The sequence below is a fragment of the Manis pentadactyla genome, chromosome 10 (genome assembly GCF_030020395.1).
Source record: "Manis pentadactyla isolate mManPen7 chromosome 10, mManPen7.hap1, whole genome shotgun sequence".
Taxonomy (NCBI): domain Eukaryota; kingdom Metazoa; phylum Chordata; class Mammalia; order Pholidota; family Manidae; genus Manis; species Manis pentadactyla.
Genome location: NC_080028.1, coordinates 63,213,967 through 63,236,518, shown reverse-complemented (window position 1 = coordinate 63,236,518; position 22,552 = coordinate 63,213,967).

The following is a 22,552-nucleotide window of genomic DNA, read 5'->3' as shown; positions in this document are numbered from 1 at the left end:
TATCATGTTGTTTATTTTTGTGCTGAAAGTTAAAAAGTCCCTTTATAGCCTCTAAGCTTCAGCTGTGACAGTCGATTGCAAAAAGGGAGAATTCCTGAAAGAGAAGGGAAGATATGAATCCTTTCTGGGAAAAGTTGGTCTGAAAACAAGTTCTAAAAGCTCAATAATTTCTCTAGGATGGAGGGTCAAATTTTGTCAAAACATTGGCTGCCTTCATTAAAAAAAAAAATCCACTGCCAAAATATCAGTTAAAACCTCTGGGAACTGTCAAAAATCAAGCAGATGGCAGCCTACCTGCCTTGATGAAACTGAGAGATTAAAACAACATGTGAGTGGAACACATGGAAAAGCAACAGCTCTTCAATGTGCCTGTTTCTGCTTGGATCCCTTTTTAAAGGAGCAAATACATGCAGGGCCATAGCCTAAGTTTAATTCATCTTTTAATGATGTTTGAACCAAGAATAAGTTCCCCAAAGATAACCCAGTGGATAAGTGAAGCATAAAAGCCAGAGACTGATTTTTAGTATGAAATAGAATTGAATTCCAATTATTTAGTACATGCTTCTCTACTGACCCATTACTTGGTACCACAGTGACAGGTGTGAAACACTGTACCTAATCCAGAATTGTTCTGTGATCTTTAGAAATTTATTTTTATTCATTTAGTTAATATACAGACTTAAATACCCACTGTTGCTAGGTGCTAGGGATCCAAGAGGAGGTAATTTTTTGCCCTCATGAACCTTTTAGATTTAGATCAGGATCAGTTTTGGCTAAAACTGATCTCTCACCTGTTCTTGTAAATAAACTTTTATTGGGGAACTGTCATGTGTATTTGTTTACATACTGATTTGGGCTGCTATCACAGTACAACAGCAGAGTGAGTAGTGGTGTCTGAGAGACTATATGGCCCTTGCCTAAAATACTTACTATCTGACTCTCTACAGAAAAAGTTTTCTGACCCAGGTCTAGGTTCTTTCTGAAGCACTAAATCTAGGATGCAAAAAGTAAAGGAAAGACACAGAAACATCAAACACTAAAACATATCCTTTTCTGATGCTGGGTTCATAGTGTCCTTTGGGGATAAACTGAGAAAGAAGTGTTGGGGGAGAGTAATGGCATATAGAGAAGAGATGGCTACCGAAAAGGAAGCGCCTCTAAGATAACTTTTTGCTCAGGGGGGACAGCCAGATCACTATGCCCTTGAAAAATGTTTAAGATGAGAAGACTCAAGATTCTCATCTTGTGAGACAAAATTCAGGGACAGGGGTCTAGAACCACCTGCTAGTTTAAGACCTTTGGAACTTTGAACCACATGGAGAGATCTGCTTCTGACTTTGGGCTGTGAAGTAGAAGGGCCACTGGGAAGGGTGTGGGGTGTTACCGTTATGTGATTTTCCTCTCTGCATGGGATGATAAACCCATTGCCATCTCCAGGATGCTGCCATGTCTGTGTATCTGGGAACCCTCCCAATCCACTTAGTGTGTAGAGGAAGCAACTAACTTTTCACTGAATGTCCAACTAGTAGAGGGACTCAAGTTCTCCCAGTCTGTAAAATTGGGGCTAAAGATCTTCCTACACTCCTTATGTCACAGGATAGTGACTAAGCTTACTGCATATACAAAATATCCAACAACTGATGTTAAAGCGTTTTGGAAAAATGGCATCAGTGGCAACGCTTTGCGATGGGAAGGAAAGTGACAAAATGAACAACTCTTTGCTTCATTGAATCATCAAAGATCTCATTTTCTTCAACTCAATTAGTTTTGCTTGTTCATAATTTGATTTATGATATTAAACGTCCTGAAACAGATAAGTCATCTGGTTTGCGGTAAATAGAGGTGACCAATTCAAGCAAATGACTTCATTTGGTCCAAGAAAAATTAAATCAATACTTAGGAAAAGGCCCAGAGAGAGAGAGAGAGAGAGAAGTAACACCCAGCTGAATAAATTTACTCACAATAATGATGTTTAGTGATTTGGCAAACTATCTGGTTTCAGGATTTGGCCTGCAGTCTGGGCACTGCGAGCTCACTGATGTTCCTCTCTAAGCGTCCGGCCTTTTCTTTGTTGGGAGAGTATTATTATTTTTTAACCAAACCAAACATTCCAACTGAGTAAAGGTATAGCTCTTTCCATTTTCTTCTACTTAAGAAAGGAACTGGGATTGAGGAAAATTCAGTTTCTTTCCCAGGGAAAAACCTCCATAATAAAGTCAATGTTACTTACTATTTAGCTAAAAAGTGCAAATATGGACTGATGTACAGAAATACATGGTTTTTTCCCTTTTCTCTTCTTGTAAAGAAGCTTATTCTTGTTGATGGCTCTTTCTAGCTCTTATGCCTTCAGCTCTCTGCCCAGTCTGGTTGAGTTGACAATGACAGTGACCCCAACTTTCCATCCCACCTTGGTTTGGGGAAATGACACTTTTTTTGACTCTATTTTCCTTCTTTTATAAAATTGAGATTATTATGTAATAATAATAATAATAAGGGAGAAATGTGGGATTCACATATAAATCAAGTATAAAAATCAAACGAATATTCATATCTGACCTGATTGTTTGTAGTTCATAATGCGTGATCAAAACTGAAAGTTTCAGCGATGACTGCCCTTGTACTGTTCACCATGTAAGAACTTATTCACTATGTAAGAATTTGTTCACCATGTAAGAACTTGTTCGTTGTGCTTCAGAAGATTGGAGACTGATGAGAATTAGGCTTGCGGTGGATTAATGATTGTGCATTGAGTCTCCTGTACAGAATCTTATTGTTGTTAACTGTTAACAACCATTTGATCAATAAATATGAAAGATGCCTTCTCAAAAAAAAAAAAAGTATCACACTCATCATTTGTAACGTCTCTATGATGAACTATGAGCATCCACCAATTAATCTTCTAATTGTTTCCAATCAATTAATTTTCCAGTTATTGAAAGAAACTACATAAAGAGCATGTTCCCCATTAAAAAAAATTGAGATTATTATAATACTCAGCTAGGTCTTGTGAAAATTAATACAGGGAAACCTCTCTGACAGGTGGCCTGGAGGCCCAGCAGGGGGAGCTGTCACAGCCTATGATAGTATGTTAGCTACTGCCCTACCACCCATCAGGAGGACGGTCACCACCTCCCACAATGGCCCAGCCAATGAGAGACTGTCACAACTCAGCAGATGAGAAGCCGTGACACTTGAACCCCCCAGTTTACTCCAGTGGACTTTTTTTTTTTTAAAGTAAGAGCCATTTCCAAGTCCTCCTTTTCCTCTATAGAAGATCATTTCTCTCATTTGCTTGTCCTGAATTGCAATTCTCTTCTATTCCCAAGTAAACACATTTTTGCTGGAAAAATTACTGACATATGTATTTTTAACAGTTTGCCATGAGGGGTTAATAATACAATGTATGTAAAACATTTAGCAGAGTGTCTAGTATATAGTAAATGTTAAATAAATATGATTATAATTCACAGTCCAAAATAAAATGTGGCAAACATTTCCCTACCTGAACAGTGATTGTGAATTGAGGGAGTGTGCCTCTTGCTGGAAATGAATTTGTGGGTTGAAATCTCAATATGGGATTTTAAATGTTTAATGCAGGGGAATCAGCCTATTTTTCTGAGCAGAAATAATTTCTGTTCCTCTGAAGCCCCAGATCCCCTGGGTATGGTGGGATTCTTTATCCTGAGTAGAGAGGAAGCTGAGAGCCCTCATCTTCCCAGGAAAGGACACTGTGGCTGCTTAGATGTCTAACCATTCAGAGGGTTTTCTATATTACATCTAGAAGCCACATAAGAGGCATGATGATAAGGACCTGCAGGTGCTAGGGAGGGCTTTTGGATTGTAATGTATATAGGTCCTGTGAATCAGAATGGATAATTTGTAAAAGGGGTGTGACACAGTCTGGGAAGGCAAATAATTCACTTCCTATAATTTTATTTGCTGACAATGGAGTGATTGGGTGAGAGGTACCACCAGGAAGCTTGTTAGACAAGAATGAGGGCATATGGATGAGAATATGTGGAATGCCCACTGCGCTAAGTGCTGTATATAGGTTATCTCGGGTGAGCCTCACCGTGGCTGTTACTACTTCAGTTCACAGATGGTTAAACTGAAGCTAGGAGAGGTTCAGCAAGTCTCCTCAGACCACATAGAAAGTAAATGGCAGGGCTGGGGTTAAAATTCAGTTCTTGGACTTTAAAATTCATGTCCTTGTATTTTTAAATTCTAAAACACTACCTTCCTTTCAAATAAGATGCACAGACAAAAAGAAGGAAACTATATATAGAGAAAATTTGTATGCTAAATATCTGGGATCATGGGACCAAGAAACAGCCCCAGAGAAAAACCCAAAGGCCCAGGCAAATGAGAGTGGAGGCTGAGCCACCTTAACCAAAGTTGGGATTTGTGATTGGGAATCAGCCAGAGCCACTGTGCCTTTTCCCCCATCTTCCTACTGCATCTGACATGCCTCTCGCTTACAATGATGTGGTTGGGAGACAGCATGGTGTAGCGGAGAAAGCCCAGATTTCAGTGATGGATAAACTCGGGTTGAAACCTCAGTTTGGCAGTTGCTGGCCCTGTGATGTTAGGCAAACACATAGCCTCTCTTAATCTACTGAATGCGGATAATCTCACATGGAATTGAAAAGAAAAATATTTCAAACAACCTAGTAAAATTAAAAGATTAATCAATTCTCATCTTGGAAAAACCCTGCTTTTTCACAGCTCAACTCATCCCTTGCATTTCCTGAATTACCTTTTTTCCTAGGGAAATGGACTCTGAGATGGGAGATTTATTTGGGTGTGGGTGTACTCTGGGGAGCAACCCCTGGGAAGGAAGGAAGGACACCGGCCGGGCAGCCGGAGGAGTTGATCTGTAATGCCTTTGCAACAGAAGTCTCCACTGATCCCACTTGGTGCTGGGCAGCTGGGATGGCGCTTCAGTGATGTCCTGAACTGGGCCTTTGTACCCTTTGCCTTGGGTCACTGATCGCGCTGCCTCCAGGGGCGGGCATGACTTTGGGAGTGACACCTCCCTTTAGCCGGGGGTCACTCCCTGAAAGGGACTAAGCTGTGGGTTGTCAGCAGTCACTGTCCTTGGTGGCTGTGGGAACAGGGGCTCTGGGAAGCACTGCACAGCCTCCACCCCCACCTCTGTTATCTCAGGTAGAGCTAATCATCCACTCACACCCTGCCTATTCCTCCCCTTCATTCCTTCCTTCTCCTACCTCAGTCCTTCAATTTAGGGGACAGAGCTTTCACATTTATTGAGTATCTTTGATGTGCCTGGCACTGTGGTAGGAAGAGCACATACATAACCTTACTTAACTCTCAAAACAGTGCTAAGAAGAAGGAGGAAACTAAAGGGCACAGAGCCACTTGTCCAAGGTGGCAAGAGCCCAGGCTAGGTTTCCAGCACCAAGCACTTTATGGTCGAAGGCCATGCTCTTCCCTTAACATTGCCACATCCTATCCTTGCCTTCCATCATTTCCATTCTATTTAGTTTCCCATATTAACATTTCTAGTATCCCTTCAGCAGATATTCCTAAAACATGCCTTATCATGTAGCTTTTTGGAAATGTGTTTCTTTTGTTTTAAAATACCTACGTCATCCCTTTTAATATGTTGTATGTATTTGCAGGGAGTTGTACAACTTAAAATCTGGCCATCGTCAAGTCTCTGTAAATATTAAGGTGAAGACAAAATAACTTTGTTATGTTAATCAGGAGCTCACTAATTTAATTTTGAATCTCTTTATTAAATACCCTTACAATATACTAAAATATATATCTTTAGATTGAGATCAGTTTTTTAGACCCCCCTAAAGAGTCATTAAATTCTGCCCTCCGTTTACTTGAGGAAGTACTTGGGAGCCACCTCTTGAAAGCAATAACATAATCAAACAAGTTCATCTGACTATAGTAAACTGGGAGGTTAATTTTTTTTTAAATGAGGATAGTAAAGTGATCTCAACATAGTAACAAATTAAATGTAATTTTCTATTCATGCTGAAGTACTCTACAAGAAGATATGCCAAAGAAATAATCAATCTTCCCATGTTTTCTTCCGCCTGCTACTTCTATAGCTTTTCTTCTTCCTTCCTAATTACAACCCTTAAATAGAATTCGTGCCTCGTATCAAATTTACCGAGTATCATAATTCTTCCAAGTGGTAAAGACACCTCAAGACAAATGCTGGGCATGGAAGCTACAGGGCATAAATATGCAAAGAAATAAAAAGCTAACCATTTCTAACAATAAGGCTTCTCTCTCACTTACCAACTTTACATTTCCCTGTATGGCCCCGGAAGATGACTGGTTAGCCAGAGACGGGTAAGATTCCTCAAGGGAGGAACAACCTAAGACAGGCACAGTCGCAGGGGGGCCATCAGGTGAGAAATTGGGGATCAACAGAGGTGAGGCTTAGAACCTCACCCCCCCTGTTCTGAGAGAAATCTTCTGCATACGTGGATGTTTTATTGCCCTGGTCTAGCTTGGATTAACACATAGTCTACAGGCACACACCTGATCATCTACATGTGCTCTCTTACAACACTAAACTATGTTTTCTACCTTTATCTTGTATCTACCTACCACTTCAGCATTTTATTAAAAATAATAATAATAAAGAGAGAAATGTGGTATCCACATATAAATCAAGTATAAAAACCAAATGAGTATTCATATTTGAACTGACTGTTTAGAGTTCATAATGCATGAGCAAAACCGAAAGTTTCTGTGATGACTGCCCTTGTACTGTTCACCATGTAACTTATTCATTATGTAAGAATTTGTTCTCCATGTAAGAACTTGTTTGTTATGCCTCAGAAGATTGGAGACTGACGAAAATTAGGCTTGGGGTGGATTAATGATTGTGCATTGAGCATTGACTCCCCTATACAGAATTTTATTGTCGTTAACAACCATTTGATCAATAAATATGAGAGATGCCCTCACAAAAAAAAAAAGGACAGACTTCCAATGGTAAAATAAATAAGTAACCGGGATGTAATGTATAGCATAAGGAATATAGTCAAGATATTGTAACAGCTTGGTAGGGTGATAGCTGGAACCTAGAATTATGTATATAAATGTTCTACCACTGTGTTGTACACTTGAAACTAATATAATGTAATAATGTGTGTCAACTACCCTTCAATAAAAAATAATTATTTAAAAAAAAAATAAATGTAATTTTCTCTCCTTGATATATATATATATTTTTTTGCTGTAAGTTGCCACAGTTGTTCCTAGCCCAAAACAGATCATAGTTTGTTTTATTTGTTTTTTTCTTTTAAAAAGAGATCCCAAAGGGGGAAAATGTTTCTCTGTCAGATTTTTTGTGCAGAGCTGTTGACAATTCAATGAATTTCAAACCAATTTCTGGTTCTCTCCTCTGAAATCTTCAAGCTATCTTTGAGAAACTGTTGTGTGTCAGTCCCACAAATTATCTCTAAAATATATTGCTGTGAATAGAATTTTCATACCAGTGGCTCTTCCCCCCGATGTAAAAAATAATGTAATTCTTTAGAATTCTTTGGCCATTAAGTTTCCAAGTCCCAGAAAGTATTGGTTTTCTAGACCCATCTATTAAGCCAACAAATCCTGCCTGTTACAGAGATGCCACTATAGAATGTTGAACAAATCTTATTGCTTCTCTGCCTTCATTGAAGGACCTATTTTCTATTTTGTGTATTTCCTTACAAAGAGTGGAGTTAAGAAACAAAACCCACCTTTCAAAGTAAGAATTACCGAGTTCAACCAAGAAACGTGGCAAAGTTCTAAGCAAAGTCCATTGCTACTATGCCTCTTTTCTTCCATTCTAGGACAAACAGCAGAAGAGATATTGGTTTCTGAGCTTTTATGTGATTTTTCTTTGTGGCGTAGTTCACACTTATGCTTCACACTTGGAGCTAGATTTCTGGGCAGTCCCTCCCAAAGACCCTTCTATGCGAGAGTTCTAGGGGTTTAATTTGTACAGACTGGCCACCCAGCGTTATTGCAATTTAACTTCTGGAAGACTTTCTTTGTTTCTTGAGTGCCATCCCCTTCTCCATTCTCTTATTTCATTTAAAACCAAGAGTATTTTTCTCAGTATCTTACTAGTTAAGCATTTCCCATCAGTACCTCAAAAAAAGAGAATGTGTTTTTGAGTTTTGACCACCCTGATTAGTAAAAACATTGAAGCACAAAATGATTTAAAGTTTGTATGCTCTAAAGATCAAGTAATTAGAAATACCCTTTGTTCTTAGTTTATGTGTAGGAAAATGTTGAGGTTAATTCACTGACCATGTGGGATAATTTGACTCTCAATCAGTAAATTTAAAAGATCTTTCATAACATAAAAAAGATCTAGCCCTGCCAAGGACAAATGACTGGCACTGAAATTCTTCTGTTAGCTTAAGTCATTCACATGTAAAACAAAAGAAAATTCTTTGGCAGAAAACAGAGGAATGTCCAGATGGTTTCTATCTATTTTCTCATTGATTGTATAATTAAAATCTCCTTTAATCATCAGAAAAATTGAGATAGAATGTTTGTAATAGAAAAGTACTGTGTTTTAAAAAAATACTTCTGTGGTAGGCTCACTAGTAATGAAGTACTGGAAGCAACTATTTTGTGGATTTGTCCTGTGGAGAAAAGATACCCAGATAGTTCACTAGGGGGTGTGACTGCCTATTTGTAGGATTATGCTGTTTGTGCCAGAGGAGATTAAACACTAATCCACTAAAATGAATATTTTATGAAAATTATGAAAATTAGCAATGATCATCTGATTTTTAGGTGGTGTCTCCCTTTACCTGAAGCAGGATTCACACCTGAGGTGCACTAATTCATTTGTGAGGTTATTACTAATGAAAACACCAATAGACTAGTTACTAAACTACTTATAGTTCATGTCATCAGCAATTATAGGATGCAATTTATTTACCCAGGGCCCCCTGACCTAATGTTGCTAACCAACATCCTGTGAAATAATGAGCCTATTGATCAACGTGAGTAATGTTGGGCAACAGAACCACATCACCAGATGTTCCTTCTACGTTCCATCCAATGATCAGTAGATCGTATATTATTACTCTATAGATAGAGAATGTGTGCATATATGTGTGGTTTCAGTTGGTAGATGAATTTATCTTTTGAGGTTGAGTAACTGCTTAGAATCTTATGGTGGCCTTGCATCATGACATTTTATCTATCTATCTATCTATCTATCTATCTATCTATCTATCTATATCTATCTATCTATCATCTATCATCATCTTCTAGCTCCTTGATGGATAAATGTTGTCAGTAACGGTTTTAAAATGGAAAACAAACAAAACCCCACAAAAGTTCTAGTGATTTATGGGGTGTAGTTTTTGCTTGATGGTTATTTCAAGGTCTTTACTTTGGTCTAAGGAATGAGACAATATTGTCATGACTTGTAGAATGCTGATGAGACAAAACACAGGAACATAGGATCTCATTCCCAGCAATTCTGGGAAAAGCCTACAGGGGTAAAGTAATGGTGGACCCAGGACTGCAGAGAAAGCAGTGCTATTGTTCTAGTTGTTGGGTTCACATAGAGAAGTGGAGAAGAATGTGGAGAGCAGTGCTTCAGTGGCTCTTTGCAAGTCTGTGTGATTCCTGATAGGTGGTAACTTACAACCAAGAAGACTTAAGGCACAGAAGGAGAGGACCGGAAGTGTAGGTCCAAATAGCAGCTGTGCTAATTAAGTAGTTACTCTTAGCAGTATGCAGTGCAAAGGACTTCACATAGATTATTGCATTTCACATCTAGCTATGGGTACCATCACTATCCCCATTCCACGAGTGAGGATAGTGAGACCTTGGGAAGGTACGTAATTTGGAGGATCTGCAATTCAAATTCAGGTAATTTGACTTTAGAGGCAACTTCTGTGGGCCATTACATTGTTCTGCCTCGAAGTATAAACACAATCCTCATTGCATAATTGTGAAAATTAATAAGGGGAAACCTCACTAAAATGGAGTGGGGAGGCCAGAAGGGGGAGCTCTCCCACACACTACCAATCGTCCTCAATTGCAGAACTCCTAGGAGATTATCTTTGAAAATGGATACTACTTTACCACCCCAGCAGGAGGAAGAAAGGTTTCTCTTCCCCTGGCAACAGCCCAGACAAGGAGCGACTGTCACAACTCAGCGGATGAAAACCACCATACTTCGAACTCGTAGTTTACTCCAATGGACTTTTTGTTTGTAAGAGCCCTCCCAGCTTACCCCTTTCCTCTATAAAAGAGCATTCCTCTCCTTCCTTCTCTGTATGGTTTTGCTGTAGCTTGCTTGTTCTTAACTGCAAGCCTTTGTTATTCCCAAGTAAATGCATTTTGCTAGTAAAATAACTGACAGTTTTACTTTTAAGGTTAACACAAGCTAAGCACTGTTCTACTTAGGACTTCAAGTGAGCCATATCAAGGTCAGAGAGCGTTCCTGCAGCAAACATTACAAGAAGGGGAACTATTGTCTGCTGCAGTCTGCTGGTTTCCTCTCCTCTTCCTCAGTCTTGGTGGTTCAACAGGGAGTGGTGGTCATAGGAAAGACTGGAAAGGGAGTGGTGGTACTCAGGGCCTGTCTGCCATGACTCGGACAGTTGGAAGAATGCCTCAGTATCTGCTCCTTATTTCCAAACCAAGATTTGTTTTTATGTAGGTTGGGTATGGTTTTGGTTGAGGTGTGACATTTTTTTAGTTGACTGATAACTTAAGAGTCCCACGGTGATTCTGCAGCATGACCTATTATTTAGGACATTGTTTTATTTAATTTTCCAATAATCTAGCCTCGTCCCCCTAATATTTTAACATTGCTAAGTCAGGATGTCTTTTGCAATTGATGGTGTGTGTATGTCTAGTGTTTTATGTATATATATGTATATACGTCTACGTATTTCTTAGTGGCATATAACATAATAACACAGCTTAAAAATGATGTGTTGAGAAAATCAGTTTTCCTTTTCACCCTGTGCACCACTGGTCTACCTTTTCCAAATTCCCTTGAGTTAAGTTTGGCAGGAAACACAGCTTTGGACAATGGACTATAGGTAGATAATTGGACCTATAGAAAACATTCATTTTTCTTCACTCCTTTTCCCATTTGGCAACCCTGGGAGCCACCTGTTAAATCAGCTGAACTTGTGCCTGTTTGATTCCTGAATGATTATGTGGAATAGAGCTACCTTCCTTTCCCCAGTTTCTCTAGTCTCTGGATGACTTTCCATTAGGGGGAGAGAAATTATATTGTGTCAAGCCACTGAAAATTTGAGATTAACATGTTGCAAATAGATTCTGTTACCTTAACGAATACACTGCTAGAGCTGGGGTTCAGACCTTGTCATTCTAATTTCAAAACCTACCTTCCTAACTAGCATTTTTAAAGTTAACAGGTGTTATACTGTATGAAGGTTTCCATGGTGAAAGAAGTTTGGAGAACACTTAGTTGAGCCAATTTCTTGATGTAAGACTTCTTGAAACCATGCCAGTATGCTCTGTGAGTCTCTAAAAAGTGTCATAAGCAGTTTTGATACTTCTACATGATGTTGATACTGACATCCTGAGACGGACTTCTTTTAATGACATTGAATTATGTCTGTGTAAGAACATGTTACTTTATATAGGCCTCTGTTCTTAATGGAGGCTGGTAAATAAATTTCAAACTATAAAGAAACCTCTCTAACCTTAATGATTTTCTGGTGCTCTGTTTTCCAGCTAACCCAGTAAATTTTGTATGCATTCAAAGGACTTAATTGCCATATAACTTATTTTGTGTAAATAATTAAATGATAATTTTTATTTAAACTCTATTGAGGACAGGGTCTGAGGTTTTTTTGTTCACCACTGTCCTCATAGCTCTCTGACACAGTGCCTAGGGCATACGAAACCTTCAGAAAATGTATGCTAATTTAATTAAAGAGGTGGCATTGTGTAGTGGCATGAATGTTGAATTAGGTTTTAAAAAGTGTGGATCTGTGAGCCTCAATTTCCTCATTTATAAATGAAGGATGATCGTATTACTCCATTTCCTTAGAAGGATTCTGTAATGTTCAAATGAAATTATATATATATGAGTGCTTTATAAAACTATAATGTAAGATATTAATAATGCTATTGGAATTACTTAGAGTTCAGTAGACTGTATTCAAACATGTATTTTCCCACACTTGTTAGGCTTTGGTACAAACTTTATTTACATATAGGAGATAAATGGAATCATATGTCTCTTCCCCTTGGAACCCAAGGAAAGCTGAAATGCAGTGTTTACTCCCAGATCCATTCTGCTTTCTGGGCATAGCAGACAGTCACATGGAAATGTATTCATCAGGTATTTGAAAAAAAATATATGAATAATTACAGGAGGAGCAGAAAAAGTAGAAACCACCTAAGGAATAATCTGTTAGATTATTTATTCAGGAAAAACAATTCAAGTTTGGAAGGCTTTTCCCTTCCTTTCTGAATGTTGCCATGTCTGTTTGCCTTAGAATGAGCAACACATTAATAATCAAAAACAGATTAGTGTTTTAGCCCAGTGTCCTTCACATCAACCCCTGATTTCCCTTTGGTTCTATATAAGAAAGGGGTTCATCACTTTCATTGGCATAAATTTCTCATTTTGAAAAGTACTTGGACACAATGTGTCTTGTGGTACTGATACTCTCTCCCTGTTCATGTACCTCCTATACTGGCTGTGTTGTGGAGTTTATTTGGATCTTCTTTAAGTGTCAGCAGTGAAATTATCTTAGATTGCTTTCTTTCAAACATTGATCTTTTGTCACTGTTGAATCAGATGTTTTTATTGCCAAATGACAGGGCCACATGTGTGGGGTATTTTCAAGCAGCAATATATGGTGCTGCAGCAAGGGAAGGAAATAAAGCTTTCAGTTTTGGTAGTGTACTGAATGACTTACTCCTTTTTCCAAGAAACAATTCCAGAAACAAAATGTTTTCTCCTGAGTTTAAATGAAAAGCAGATACAACAAAGGCTTTAAACTGAGAAATAATAGATTCACTGGCATCAGGTACTGAAGGAATTGCACATTATTTAGACTTTTCAAAAAATTGGCTATGCTCCTTAGCTGGGGGTCCAAAAATTCTCTGGAAATTATTGTCTATGTTGACCATAAAACTACTAAACAGTTTATTATTGTCAAATTCACTTAAAATGGATAACCTTGATCTCTTAAGTAATTCCCTTTAGGGAATCGCCTGTGGTAAGAATATATTTTAGAAGTCCATTGTTAAGCATTTCAATAAATCAATATGATTGAGGAAAATTTGATATTCCTATGGAAATTTCCATGCTTTCTTTGCTCTTTCCACATTATTAATACTAGGATTTCTATTCTAAAGAATTTAGGACTAACATTTTCTCAGTTTAAAGCATAGTTTATGAATACTGATGGAAAGAATGTTATGTGGAAATTCATTTGTTTTCCTTAGCTTGCATTATCTATCTTTTTACTTTCCAAGTTTACCTTAAACTCCTGTCAACTTAAATTACTTCTGCTATCCGATCACAGATAATTGCCTATATATTTATCATGAGGAGGATGCAGGCCCCAAATATTTGTTTAACCTAGTTTTCTTATGGAGAGTTATAAAAGTTGTTATTGAGATCATATAGAGCTTCTGGAATTTTAGCTGTAGTCAGAAAACCATCCCCGTTTGCCCAGGCCTGAGGGGTTTCTTGGGACATGGGACAGCTCTCTCTGCAAGCTGGGACAGTTAGACATCGTAGTGCATTAAAAATTTACTTTAATTATATGAAAAATACTTAAACAGCAGTATAACATTAATTATGAAATAAATAACCATGGCAGGTCTTCAGTTTTTTAGGGATTGCCATTAATAGTGAGTTCATTCTTTGAAATACTACTTATTTAATTACTGATCATTTTAACAAAGAGATAATTGGACACTTCTGACTCTTAAAAATATAATTCATCTATTTATGTATTTGGCCTTGATAGATTTTAGTATGTTCAAAATACAGAATTTGTTACCTTCCTATATTCTTCCTTAGTTTTATTTCAGTAAGACATGCGAAATTGCAGATGAAGAACTTCATTAAGAAATCTTTTTTAATGGTTTATTTTCCAGTTGCTTATTTTTTGATGTTGAGAAATTTACTTTTAGAGATCATGAAACATATTTCTACTCCTCTGTAAATTAGAGCTGAGTAATTATAAAGTTCCTATATACTATGTACTGTTTTTGCTGAGAATCAGACACTCCAGGTTTACCTGGCTGAAAAATAGGTCTCTGACAACACTCCTTGCTCCTGTTTTCCCAAAGTTCTGGTTTGTAAAGCACACCTGAAGTGTGTTGACTTTCTCTTATAGATGACCCCACTCCTCCTCATGAAATGCAAATTCAAAACTCCACAGAGCTTAAACTATCCCAATATTGGATACTTTAAGATTTGTTCTAGTGAGACAGCATATGGAGCAAAGAACACCTATCAAATTTCTGGAGACTTTGAGTTTGGAGGAAGAATCTTAGTAAAATGACCCTCCTTTCTTAAACTTTAATCTGAAGCGCTTTCCTTCTTTCAAAGTTGCAAAGAATCAATTTTATCCTAGGGGAGTAAAGTGGGTCATAATAGTGAACATGACATAAAAGTACACAAATTCACTCTGATTATAGCTAACAGTTGCATTGTATGGACATATCTAACTGGTTCATTTACTCCTGCTGATGGGATGTGGAATGACAAATGTGTCAATGCCCATTTCATTCCTGAAAGAAGTGAGAGCAAATAGAAAGTCTGTCTGATCCCACTCTCTGGGAACTTACAGGAATCAATGGTCTAATGTTCTGTGGCAGGAGATGCTAACACGTGGCTATATAAAATAACAGAATATGTTGTACCTGTTTTTCCTTTCCTTGTGTAGTTCATGGGATGTTTTGCCAAACTGCACGTTATCAGGGCCTCAGATGCCATCTGTGGGCGTCTACTCCTGTTCATTCTTTAACAGTGAGCAAACCCTTGCATAAAAAAGGGCCAAGAGTTGATTTGAATGTTCTGTTAAGTATCTGGTAAAATTCTGCTTCCAGGAAGAACTAGTACCATTTCCTTTGTGGGTCCTTTGTGGAATCTGTCTATCTAAGTCATTTAATTATATTTTTGATACTTTAGTATTTAACTATTATTTGATTATATTAAAACATTAGTGTTTTTTTGGTATTTAGTATATTTGGTATTTTTAGTATTCATTTTTTATTTATGTATATTTTCCACTGGAAAAAGACACATTTTAATTATATCACAAATACCTCTTCATGACATTAATTTCTATTTTCAGATCTGGCTATCAGTCTATTCCTTGAGTCTGAAACTGAAGGATAGATAGTATCTATGTGAAACAGACAGATCATCTTCTGTGAGGGCGGGAAGCTGGGTAGTGCATGCTGCCTCCCCCGCCTAAATAATTCAGTTGTCTAACCAAGCTTCATACCTGACAGCTCCATGAGAAATGTTCTTTATTTTTGACTTTTGAAGAGTGAATTTATGTTTTTCTCTTTGGATGATAATGGGAAAACCAGGGAATGTGAATTTTAATCCCTAGTGACCATCCTTAAGATTTTACTTCTGGGCCATTTTGTTTTTGGATGGTTAATAGTTTTCCCTACAGTCCTACACAATGTAGAGCAAGTTATCTACCCCTAACAAGTGTAAATCACACATTGTTTTAGTTCAGGATTAGAACATCTTCTGGGTTTTTCTGTCTCCAGCAAACTGTGTCTTAGCCACATGTGCTAAATTATTTATTCCCACCTGTTAACTGTTTAGCAAATGGAACCATGGGGGAGCCCCTGAGTGGCCAATCATTAGCTGTTCTCCTGGACAACCATGAATATATAGTATGTGCAATGGAGTACCTGTGACCAGGTCCCAGTGCTGGGAGAAGTTAGGGGTCAGGGCTGTGCATCAGTAAGGTCTAAAAAAGACAATAAATTAGCATTGCCTCTTTCTCTGAAGGCATCTTTTTCCATGAATACCATTTCAAAGGACAGGGCCATAGTCCTTCACCAGACTTTACTACTGAAGCAAATTAATCATCTGTGTTTGAGCAGCCCAGAGGCAAGGATTTTGAGTCATCTTCTTATTTTGTTAGATAAATGAATTAGATCAGAAAGGTCCCTTTTTCTGATAATTGGTATTGGGGAAGAAAATCTGAGGAATTTGACATATTGGTGAGAGGAGAGCTAACAAAGAACAAGAAGGCCAAGCTGGAGGAAGTGGTACCAACAGGGCACTATGCCACCTGATGTGTTCTGAGTCCTTTAGGTCTCCTCACCTTTTCTTTGAGGCTGTGCAAGAACATGCTGTCCCTCCCTTCACCCCCACCCCCCACCAGCTTCAGTGAGGGAAGATTGTCAAATAAAAGCTGCATATATTTAGGTTTCTTAACAGGGTTTTTATAATCTGTACGATGTGATGATTTAATATACGTATACATGGTGAAATGATTGCCATAATCAAATTAACACATCCATTACCATGCAGTTACCTTGTGTGTGTGTGTTAGAACACTTAAGATCTCTCTCTTAGCATATTTCAAGTATACCATATAATATTATTAAATATAGTCACCTATGGAATGGGAGAAAATATTTGGAAAACATGTATCTGATAAGGTGTTAGTATTTAAAATATATAATGAGCTCATACAACTCAGCAGCAAAAATCCCCCAACACCTGGATTAAAAAATGGTCAAAGAATATAGATATTTTTCCAAAGAAGACATACATGGCCAACAGGTACATGAAAAGGTGCTCAACATCACTAGTCATCAGGGAAATGCAAATCAAAATCACAATGAGCTGTCACCTCACAGATGTGTTGATGAGGATGTGGAGAAAAGGGAGCCCTCCTACACTGCTGGTGGAGTTACAATTGGTGCTACAATTGGTGCAGCTACTATGGAAAGCAGTATGGAGGCTCCTGAAAAAATTAAACTTAGAGCTACCGTAGTAATGCAGAATTCCACTTCTGGGGATGTATCCAATGGAAATGGACTTGCTATTCTTTGAATGTGCCAGTATCCCGTGCTAAGCTTCAAGAACTTTGCATTTGCTGATCTCTCTGCCAGGAATGCTCCTTCCCCAAATTCCGGTCTGGACCATGCACTCTCTTCATTCCTGTTCTAGATCAAATGTCTTCTCAGACAGAGAGGTCTTGTCTTGCAGGCCACACTGTCTGCTTTACTGTTTTCACTAGGGCACTAGAGCCTCTAGAGAGTAGAGTCTGAGATTGCACATCTGTATCCATCCATTCATTCCTTCTTTGTCTCTGCCGTTAGAATGTGAGTTCCTTGTGGGTAGGGGCTTTGTCCTGCTTATGACCACACGTACAGCTGTATGCACATTCAAGTGCGCGATGCATGCTTGACGGAGAATGAATGGTTGAATTGAGAGTAAAGCCAACAATGTTATATAGCTCTTTTACTATAAGAAGGAATATTTATTTTTCAATTCAGAAGCACAAAGAATCTAGTTCTGGCTTTAACATATGCTAAGATCAGGTGAGAAATTGCAAATTGCTTATAATAGACACCTGATGGTGAATTGTACTAGAACAAAGGCCCAACTGGGGAAAAAAAAATGAATCTCTTCCTAAATTCCTAAGATCTAAATCAGAAGCAGATCCTGGATGTAATGCTTCCTATGCAGGCAATCGATGTCATCATCATCACCACCCAAACACATGTTTATTGAACAGTGAAACTCTACCTCTCTTCTGAGGATACCTACAGGCAACAGGGAGGAAGCCGGTGGTGTCTGTGAATGAAAGCAAGGGCAAGACATTGCATAAAGCTTTCCGGGACATCTCGGGTCTATGTTTCTTCTCTGTCTTGAGTATACAGCACTGATCACTCACTATTTCTTGAAAATACTCTTCCCTTCTATGTAGTATTCTATTAAAATACTACAGTTTCTTGATGTCTCCTGCCCTATTTACTTAACGAGCATCTCTTCCTTAGTCTTCCCCTTCAAAATCAGTGTTCACTAGAATCCTACCCTCTCTTCTTCCTCAAATTCCACCTAGGGGAGGCTGCTCTGATTCTGCTGATCCTTAATATAATGCTTCTCACATCGACCTTTCTTTCAATTCCCAGACCGTAGTTTCCAACAGTTACTAGATACCTTTGCATGGATTTTCCTTTAGGCACCTCAAAATTATTATGTCTCAAACCACATCTGTTACATCGTTTCTTCTCCTGCATTTCTCATTTTAGTTTCTAGGCATCTAAGGAGCTGTCTTCTTATCACCGCATCTCACTAGCTGTCTTGTTATTCTCCTCCTTGTTTTTCCTCAGTCATCGCGCAGTTCAGACTGTCTTCATTTCCCATGCTGGCTATCGCAGCACAGGCAAGGCTTCTCTCTGTATGTCTCTGATGGCATCACTTGATTTCCCTTTCTATAAACTCATTTTTTTCTCCAGGAGAAATTGCCAATTTCTTTATGAAGGTATAGGAATTCTCCTGGAGTCCAGCCCCAAAATATCTTTCTAGCTGCATTTGTCTCTACAGTGTCTATACAGCCAGCTTATTGGACAGTTTGTGTCCCTTGGACTCTTGCTGCACCTCTTTCATCTGTGCCTTTAATCATGTTCTGCTCTCAGTCTGCGTCTCTGTCCTTGATTCTTCAATTAAGAAATCCCATTCACACTTTGAGATCCCACTTAAACATCTAGTATGAAGCTTCCCTCTGCACTTTGAGGATGCATGCCTCTTTCTCCATTTATTTACTTCTATCTCGTGTTAGGGTGGCTTTCTCTGTCACTAGACTACAAACCCCACTGAGATCAGCTGACTTACTTGTCCCTCTTTAGAGCCTTCCTTAGCATCTTCTACTATAGTGTCTTGACTATAAAAGATACTCAATAAATGTTCCTTAAGATGGCATATGTTGTGTATATTGGGTTCAGAGTAAAGTGTCCATTCTAAACGATAGATGATAAACAATTGGAGATTCACAATTCTTGCTCGTATTTACAGGATGTCATCCATAAGTCTTCATGTTTAGCAAAGTGGTTAAGACATGGGCTATGAAATTAAGTAGATCCAGGTTTGAGTTCTGGCTTTGCCACAAAGAAGTTATGAAACCTTGGGGAAGTTTATATATAAATTGGGGCATGATATTTCTTATCTAATCTAGAGTGGTTGTGAGGACTGATGAACTATGAATATAAAGTGCTTAGCACAATGTCTAGTGCTTAGTAGGTTTTCAAAAAAAGCTACTTGTTGTTGTTGTAATTCCAAGCCTCCAATGAATCATGATATCTTCATATCAAATATTAGCTGGAAAGCAAGCTTTCTGTGTAATTCTTTTATGTCTTTGGAAATAGAGTAGACACACCTCATGACACAAAGTCTAGGTTATATAATTTCTCAATATGCCTGTTGTCACTCTTGCCATTTGTCTTTGATCTTTTGAAAAGAGAAGACAAATAAGTATAAACATCAACCATGGCACAAACAATGCTCATTAAAATATGAAAATGAAACGATTGTAACCTGATGCATATAACACAAGATAACATAATAAAGTTACCAATATCATTCTCTCTACTTTCCTTTAGAACAACCATTTAAAGCTCAATTGATTTAGATTGCTGAAATATAATCTTGGCTATGGTTTCTGGCATCTTAAATCCAAAATTAAAATCGCAGTTTAATTGGTGTTTCCTGACTTTGGCAACAAATAGTATAATAGATTTTGCTTAGGAAATATTGACATTTTCAAAAGAATTGTGATTTATTTTTTAACAGTATCTAAAAGAGTATATTTAAAAACCTAGGAAGTGGGTGGGGAAGAGAGAGACAGAGAAAGAACGGGAAAGAGATAGGGAGAGTATATGTTCTGGCTCTGGATGAGTATCATTTTTGGCTGAAAAACTGGACTGAAGTGCTGTTTGTGAGGCAATTTAAGCTCATGAAAGAAAACGGTGTGACAAACACAGCATTATTATCTTCATACGTGACTGTGTGGCGCCTATCAATATGCTGTAAAAAAATTTAAAGAGAGATATTAAATAGATGTTATTGAACATGAAGGGCATTAGATTAGCACTCTGGGGAACACTGTATCCTGGAGTTCCTAAGGAACCCCCAGAGTCGTCTAGCCAAATCTTCTCCTCTGCCCAGAAGGATACCAAGAGTCTACAAGGAGATTGCTTATTTGGGTTCATTTAAAGGCTTTCCACCGATAGAAATTGTTGCTTTATTTCAATAAAGAATAATCTTTTCTGGAAAATTGCTTCCACTTCCTGAACATCTGAGCTCTCTTTTCATCATCATTGGTATCTAGCTGTTATTTTGGGGCCTCTCCTTTCTAAGTGCCACTGTCTTCTGTGTGTACGTTCAACAATTGCTATTAAAAAGTAACTAGATTTATTGTGACCATTTCACAATATATACATAGAGCAAATCATTGTTTTATACCAGGAACTCATATAATGTTATATGTCAATTATATATATATAAAAAAAGGAATGTATGCACATGCAAATAGGTAAGGTGATCTAGATATGTAAGTATGGGAATGGGGAGTTTTTCCTTTCCGCACCTCATCTTACCCCTCAGAGAAAACCTTTTGGTCTCAGGACCCTTTCAGGCTCTCAGAAGTCATTGAAGACCCCAAAGAGCTTTTGCTAATCTATGAATATTTATATTAGAAATTTAAACTGAGAAAATGATAACATTTATTAATTAATTCAAAAACAACAATAATAAACTCATTACATGTTGGTATTTAAAAATGCTATTTAAAATATTGAAAAAGCTTTTCCATGGTAGTGAGGGGAGTGGTATTTTCCTGTGTTTTTGTAGAATTTTTTAATGTCTGGATTAATACAAGACTGGAGGGGTCTCATCTCTGCTTCTGTGTTCAGTCTGTCACAGCTAACCTTACCTGAGCCTCAATTTATATATAAACAAATTATATTAAAAATGGTATTTTTTCCAGAGAGAACTTATGCCTTAAAAAAAACACCCTGCATGCCTAAGACAACTTAGTTTCTTAAGTATACTGTTTGTTAGGTGCATGAGTATGTGTCCCAGGCTTGCTGCAGAGGCACTGTTCTGGGCTCTCCTGGATTTTAATGACTTTTTTTTGGTTTCATTTTTAATTTAGCTATAGTGCATCAAATAATTTTTTCTTTTACAGAAAGGGAATACACTTCCTGATTACCTGTGTGCGCAAAAGTGTCTTTATAACTTCTTCACATTTTGATTGACAATTTGACTAGGTACCATATTCTAACTTGAAAATGATTCCCTGAAAATGATTTTATCTATGAAGGCATTGTTTTATTAGTTTTCAACATCCAGAGTGGCTGATGAGAAATGTGATATTATTTTCTTTTTTTGCTTCCTAGTAGGTAACTTTTTGTTCCTGTGGCTTTTCATTAATTTTCTTTGTCTCATTTTTCCGAAGTTTTGTATGTGCCTAGGTGTGGACATGAGTTAATTTATCCCCCTTTGCTACCAGTGAAATGTTTTCGTTTGAAACTTCTATTTTCACTTCTTAGAAAATTTTATTCTAGTATTTCTTACTACTTCCTTCTCTCAATTTTACTTTCTATCTGTTTCTGCAACTCTTATTAAGAGGAAATTGGAGGAAATCCTTGATTGATTCTCTATCTTTTGTCATTTTTCTCTCATATTTTTAGTAATTATACGTTTTTTCTTTATTTGCACATTACTTTCACTTTTTCTTCTGACTTTTTATTGAAAATTAATTTTGGCTGTCAGGTTATTCTTTCCTAAGACCACCTTCTTTCTCTTTTTCCTTTTCAAACCTTTTCTTTATGTGTTACTAAAATCTTCCTTAGTATCTTTGATGATAATAATTAAAAATTCCCTTGATTGGATCTGAATTATTTCTCTTTCTTCTGGGATCAGTTCTATTTGTTCAGCCTTATCCTTTTCTTTAGTGTTGCTAGTCTTCCTCACATATCTGATGACCTTGGTTTACTATTCATATTTGTGAATGAAGAATTGATATGACTCAGACTGATAGGTGCTGACTTTTACCAGGCTGTGTCCTGAATGAGAGGGTGGGCTAAGTGCTGTGTAGCAAAACAGCTTGTTGACTGCTAGATCTCATTCTAGCTTGTATAGGCTTGGGACACAAAGGCAGAAGTCTTCATCTCCAGTCCCATAAGATTCCTCTACACAATGAAGACCCATTATGTGGCCCTAGTCCCCTACTTCCTTTAAGGCAGATAGCTCAATTTCTTCATGGCATAATTTTCTTTTCTTTTTAAACAGAATCTGGGTAAATTAATTTTGCTCACCTTTAGCATTTATATATACGCACATACCCACTTCTTACCAAATTGCACCAAAAGTAAAAGATGACGGTGCAGAGCTGCATATTAATGTATTTGCACATAATGTTAGCATACTCTGAAAACATGGGTTTGGGTTGTTGATAAAGCATGATTGGTCTAAGAAATATTAATAATGTTCCAGATAGTTTCATGTTAATGTCTAAAAGTATTTCTGCATCTCGTTTTCATAGGGAAA